Raw genomic sequence first — 5,793 nt, 5'->3', positions numbered from 1 at the left:
TTTCAAACATAAAGCACCTTATTTTTCATTGTATTCAATTGATGCACCGCAGATAGGAAATGTTCTAAGTGCGTGAGCGGCTTGGTTTCTCTGTTCAGTTGTGAGCGTCATGACTTCTTTCCCTCCCATGCTGGTCATAGTACTATATTAATTTCTAATGTGCTTTTTACTGCTTTATTATGTAACTGAACTGGTGATGTCACAATTGCTTTGGACTGTGCACAGTGAAAGCAAAGCATTCAGAGTTCTCATTCTTGCACTCCAGGAGTCAAATGCAACAACTAGCAATGAGAGGTGCTACAAAGAGGAAATATCTCATTTTAAAAAAAGAAAGTTCTATTATCCTTTCCCCAGACTCTTTAAATGATAGCTTCCCATAACCCATTTATTCCCTTTATCTTGCTGCAAATCGAGACTCATACCTCTCTGCTTGTCTAGGCGTTAGTTGCATTTTCCACATATTTAATGTTGTTTGACGCAAATTAGAGTCACAGCCCTCTAATCCGGGCCAGGTAGCCAACTTCTACAGATCGAAGCCTTTTTTCCCCCCCTATAACAGTTCAGCAATTACCAGCACTTGGTAGGAGATCTGTGCTCCTGTGAAATCAGAAAAATTGAATTCCAGTGGACTGCAAGCTTTTTGGAAAGAAGGAGAAAGAGGTAAAAGCTGCGGTGACTCTGAAGCTTCCGTGAACCTAAGTGAAATATCTACTCTTGACTTTCATTAGAGGGAGAGTTGAAGTCAGGAGCCAGCTTCAGGATCGGCTTCGCCATCCCCTGGCGATGTGGCCCTCAATTCCCCGGTTAAGAAGCCACTTAATCTCTGGTTTCCTTGTCCCTTAAATGAGATTGGTGGCCACACGAGGTCCGGGAGTTAGGGGATCTGGGTTCTAATCCCCGCTCCACCACTTGAATCTCGCAAATGGAAACCATCTTGGGCGAGGCAGGAAGCAGTCCAATGCTCCAGCCTCATTTCTCTCTGAGGCAAATATCTCTTTCCATCTGAAACTGGCCCTGCCTCCTGCTCCCTCAGCTCTTTCCATATCCGCTTTAGGCAAGGGTTTTTAACTGACGTTGTTACAGGACTCTCTCCTTCGTACCACAGTGACTTTGGTTGGGCATCCAGGAGATTAGCCTGAGAAGTCATAAAAACACAAAGCTCCCTCCACCCAGGGCGCATGATTGAAGAATTCCATCAGCTCTGGTGGAAGCATGCTGTTTAATGTGGGTTTATCTGGGCTTCTACAGGGTAGGAGAGAGGCGTGGCAGACCTCTGGGGTGACTAATGCCACTTCTGTAATTGCAGCTTCACCCGATTCAGAGGGGTGTTATGGGAGGATTAATGTCTGTTTGGCAATTTAAAGTTAGTACTCTGCCTTGAGCTCTAGAAGGCTTTCATGGGTGCTGCCAGTTTTGTAACGCGGTTTTCTCAGGCTGCTAACTCAGGTCACCATTTTTCCCCGCCTAATATTTCAGAGGATCCGCGTGTCCTTCACCAGACTAAAATCAGGCCAAGAACCCCAAGTTCTGCCTAGATCCTTTAGACTTTAAAATCCCCTGTCAACTCAATGATAATAATAATAACTGCTGCATCTAAGTGCTTACCATGTGCCAATCACTGTTCTAAGCTTTGGGGTGGATACAAGCAAATCTTGTTGGACACAGTCCCTGTCCCACATGGGGCTCAAAGTTTTAATCCCCTTTTTATAGATGAGGTGTTTGAAGCACAGAGAAGCAAAGTGACTTTCCCAAGATCACACAGTGACATGTGAAAGAGCTGGGATTAGAACCCAGGTCCTTCTGACTCCCAAGCTCGTGCTCTTATCCACTAGGCCATGCTGCTTCTCATAATAATAATAATAATAATAATAATAATAATAATATAATATTTTGTTAAGCACTGGGGTAGATATAAGATAATCAGGTCCCACCTGGGGCTCACAGTCTAAGACCGTGTGACCTTGGGCAAGTCATTTAATTTCTCTGTGCCCCATTTTGCAAGTGAGGGAACTGAGGCACAGAGAAGTTAAATGACTTGCTCAAGGTCACTCGGCAGACAGTGGCAGAGCCGGAATTAGAACCCAGGTCACTGAGTCTCAGTCATGTGATCTTTCCACTAGGCCACACTACTTCCCTTATGAACAGGGATCACGTTCACCTACTCAAGTGAATTGTACTTTCCCTAAGTGCTTAATACGGTGCTCTGCACACAGTCAATGCTCAATAAATACCATAGATTACCTGAAAGAAAAGCTGTATAATTCCCTTGCTCTTTTGGATGCCATTTAAGAAGACTGAGATTATTCAGTATTTCCATTGCCAGAATATGTGCACATTAAGTTGGGCCGCTACAGAAGATCACTTCACTGCACGTGTGTTTATCTATGAAAAAAGTTGTTGGTTTGAATAAAGGAAAAAAAGAAACTTTAATAGCCAAGGAAACAGGAAAGAACTATTTGCTTCAGAGTTCTTTGATTTCCTCGCTCTGTGCTATTTCTCCAAAGGCAATGAAAAGTGATTCAGAGAGCACAACAGAAAATCAGTTTTTAATCAAGAAAAAACAATCTACGGAAACAGAGATGTGTTCAACTACCTAAAAGAAATTTCAGCAGCCATTCAACCATGATTCGCCAATTTGCAGATACCCTAACTTGCAGTCGGTAAGCGTTGTTGTCTACCTTGAGCCAGAGGTGCATGTTTAATCACGCGCCATTGCATTAAAGGTCACCAAACCTGCTTTGTGACAGGGCAGAGAGGAAGATGAGTACCCTGTAAAGTCAGAGAAACCTTAAAAGTGAATAGTTTGTGTGTGTATATATATATATATCAGTTCTATCCAAACGTTGACTCTGAATACGTTGGCACAGGTAATTTTAAACTTACATAACTGATACTGTGCTCAGTGTGAATATTCTGGTCATAATTTAACCTGCATTATCATCATTCTTATCCATGACTTCCTTGAACGACAGTACACTGGGAAATTCCTTTCTTTAAAGGAACTCAAAGCACTTCCTAAGCACTGACTTATCCTCAAACACCTCTGGGAGAAAGTGAAGGGGCAAAGGTTGTCATTCCCCTTGGTGGATACTAGAGAAGCAGTGTGGCTCAGTGGAAAGAGCACAGGCTTTGGAGTCAGAGGTCTTGGGTTCAAATCCCGGTACCATCACTTGTCAGCTGGGTGGCTTTGGGCAAGTCACTTCACTTCTCTGGGCCTCAGTTCCCTCATCTGTAAAAGGGGGATTAAGACTGTGAGCTCCCTGTGGGACAACCTGATCCCCTTGTAACCTCCCAGCGCTTAGAACAGTGCTTTGCACATAGTAAGCACTTAATAAATGCCATTATTATTATTACTGATATAGAAATGAGGCCAGATTGGCTGTAGGTTGTAGGGTGAGCTGATCTGAAGCAATTTCAATCAATCGATATTCAATCGTATTAAGCACCTACTGTGCGCAAAGCACTGCAGTAAGCATTTGAGAAACTACCATAGACCTTATTCCTTCCCTCATGGGCTTTCAGTCTAGAAATAGAGAGAGGCACAAATATAAATTACAGGTAGGGGGAAGCAATGGCTTGTAAAGATCTGCTTTACATCTGACAGACAGACTCTCCCCACCTTCAAAGCCTTATTAAAGGCCCATCTCCTTCACGAGGCCTTCCCTAAGCCCTCCTTTCCTCTTCTCCCTCTCCCTTCTGCATCACCCTGAGTTGCTCCCTTTATCCATCCCAACCCTACAGCACTTATGTATACCAGTAATTTTATTTATTTATATTGATGTCTATTTGTATTGCTGTCTCTCTCCCAACTGCTAGACTGTGAGCTCGCCCTGGGCAGGGATTGTCACTCTTTATTACTGTATTGTACTTTTCCAAGCACTTAGTACAGTGCTGGGCACACTGTAAGTGCTTAATAAATATGATTGAATGAGTGAAAGGAGTTTTTAGGGGTAGAGTTGGCAGCAGCTTGGTGACCAAAATGGATCAGCCTAGCTTGGGGATCCCAACTTAAAGAAGCCACCTGGAGAACCCCCCCCTTTTTGGCGTTCACTGCATACCCTCTGAAATCAGTCAGCGGTTATCTGTCTCTCCCTCTAGGAGGTAAGCTGGTTGTGGGCAAGAGAATGTGTCTGTTTATCATGATATTGTACTCTTCCAAGCACCTAGTAAACACTCAATAAATACAACTGATTGATTCTCAGAATATCTGGACTCAAAATCCTCCAGTCAGACAAGGAACAGATGATAATAATCTTCAATGGCTGAAGTGTGATCCCAAATTGAGACCGGGTTGTCTGTCTAAGCATGCATTTTAGTCCTCTAAATGATAGAATCAATCAATCGTATTTATTGAGTGCTTACTGTGTGCAGAGCATTGTACTAAGCGCAAGTTGGCAACATCTAGAGACGGTCCCTACCCGACAGCGGGCTCACAGTCTAGAAGGGGGAGACAGAGAACAAAACAAAACATATTAACAAAATAAAAAGAATAAATATGTACAAGTAAAATAAATAAATAAATCGCCCAAAGCCACCCAGCTGACAATCGGCGGAGCCGGGATTTGAACCCGCGACCTCTGACTCCAACACAGAATATGCTGTGTTGAGGAGCTCCATGGCTGCGTGAGGAACAAGGGGAATTTTCCTCCAAAAAGTAAGAGTTAGGAGGGACAGCAGCCAGGAATCTTCCGTAACATTAGCAGAAAGTGATGAGATTCAGACAAGGAATAAATGATAATAATCTTCTATGACTGAAGTGTGATCCCAAATTGAGACCGGGCTGTCTGTCTAAGCATGCATTTTAGTCCTCTAAATGATAGACTATGCTGTGTTGAGGAGCTCCATGGCTTCATGAGGAACAAGGGGAATTTTCCTCCAAAAAATAAGAGTTAGGAGGGACAGCAGCCAGGAATCTTCTGTAACATTAGCAGAAAGTGATGAGATTCCTTCCCTATAGCAGAGATTCTTGATTGCTAGTTATTGATCCAGCTGCTTGGGAATAAATATTGCACAGGCTCCTCTTCTCTTTGTTTTTCTTCCATTCTGTGATGAACTCTCAGGAAGCGGCCCCATTTGTTGATAAAAGGCAAGCTGCAAAGTTGCGGCTCCAGGCAGGGTCGTGGCATGAGCACTTTGTACAGTGCTCTGCACACAGTAAGTGCTCAATAAATACGATTGAACGAATGAATGGGGAAAGCATCTGTCTCTGGACTATATTTCAGGACTCGGGATGGTGGTTATTTTTTCCAGTTGAAGCTTAGAAGGAAACAAACCTTTTCCCTGTGACAAGTCACCTGTTCGTTTTTAGGGGCGATTCATCTTCCGAACACATCTGGAACTGGAAGCCCCGGCAGAGCCGATCAGATTCCGTTCATCTCTGCTTGCTACTGTCACACTCCCAAGGCCAAGAGTGGCCTGATAAACACTGTGAAACCCTCTTAACTCTTTCAGGTATTTATTCACGGTTTAATCATGGAAGAAACATTTTATTCTGCATCACTGACACGATGGAATGAGTGGGGAGCATAGACAGATTTTGTCTATACTATCTATACAGTATGGTAACAATCAGGGAGTCATAGGACCTGGGTTCTAATCCTAGCTCCGCCACTTCCCTGCTGTGTGACCTTGGGTAAGTCACTTAAATTCTGTGTTCCTCAGTTCCCTCATCTGAAAAATTGAGGATTCAATATCCTGTCTCCGACTTGGACTGTGAGCCCCATGGGAGACCTGATGATTATCTTGTATCTACCTCAGTGCTTAGTACAGTGCTTGGCACATAGTGTTTAACAA

The 5,793-nt window shown here is 43.5% G+C and overlaps 1 long non-coding RNA gene across 1 annotated transcript; it reads left to right on the top strand.

Moving 5' to 3' along the window:
* The first annotated feature begins 285 nt into the window (after positions 1-285).
* LOC119948946 lies at positions 286-5,445 on the top strand. Its single transcript, XR_005457062.1, has 3 exons — positions 286-660; positions 2,505-2,660; positions 5,309-5,445. It is a non-coding gene; the product is annotated as an uncharacterized LOC119948946 (long non-coding RNA).
* Positions 5,446-5,793: the final 348 nt, after the last annotated feature.

Source organism: Tachyglossus aculeatus, chromosome X3 (assembly GCF_015852505.1).
Source record: "Tachyglossus aculeatus isolate mTacAcu1 chromosome X3, mTacAcu1.pri, whole genome shotgun sequence".
NCBI classification, from domain to species: Eukaryota; Metazoa; Chordata; class Mammalia; order Monotremata; family Tachyglossidae; genus Tachyglossus; species Tachyglossus aculeatus.
The sequence above is the reverse complement of the archived record's forward strand: the minus strand, read 5'-3'. Positions and strand labels throughout refer to the sequence as shown.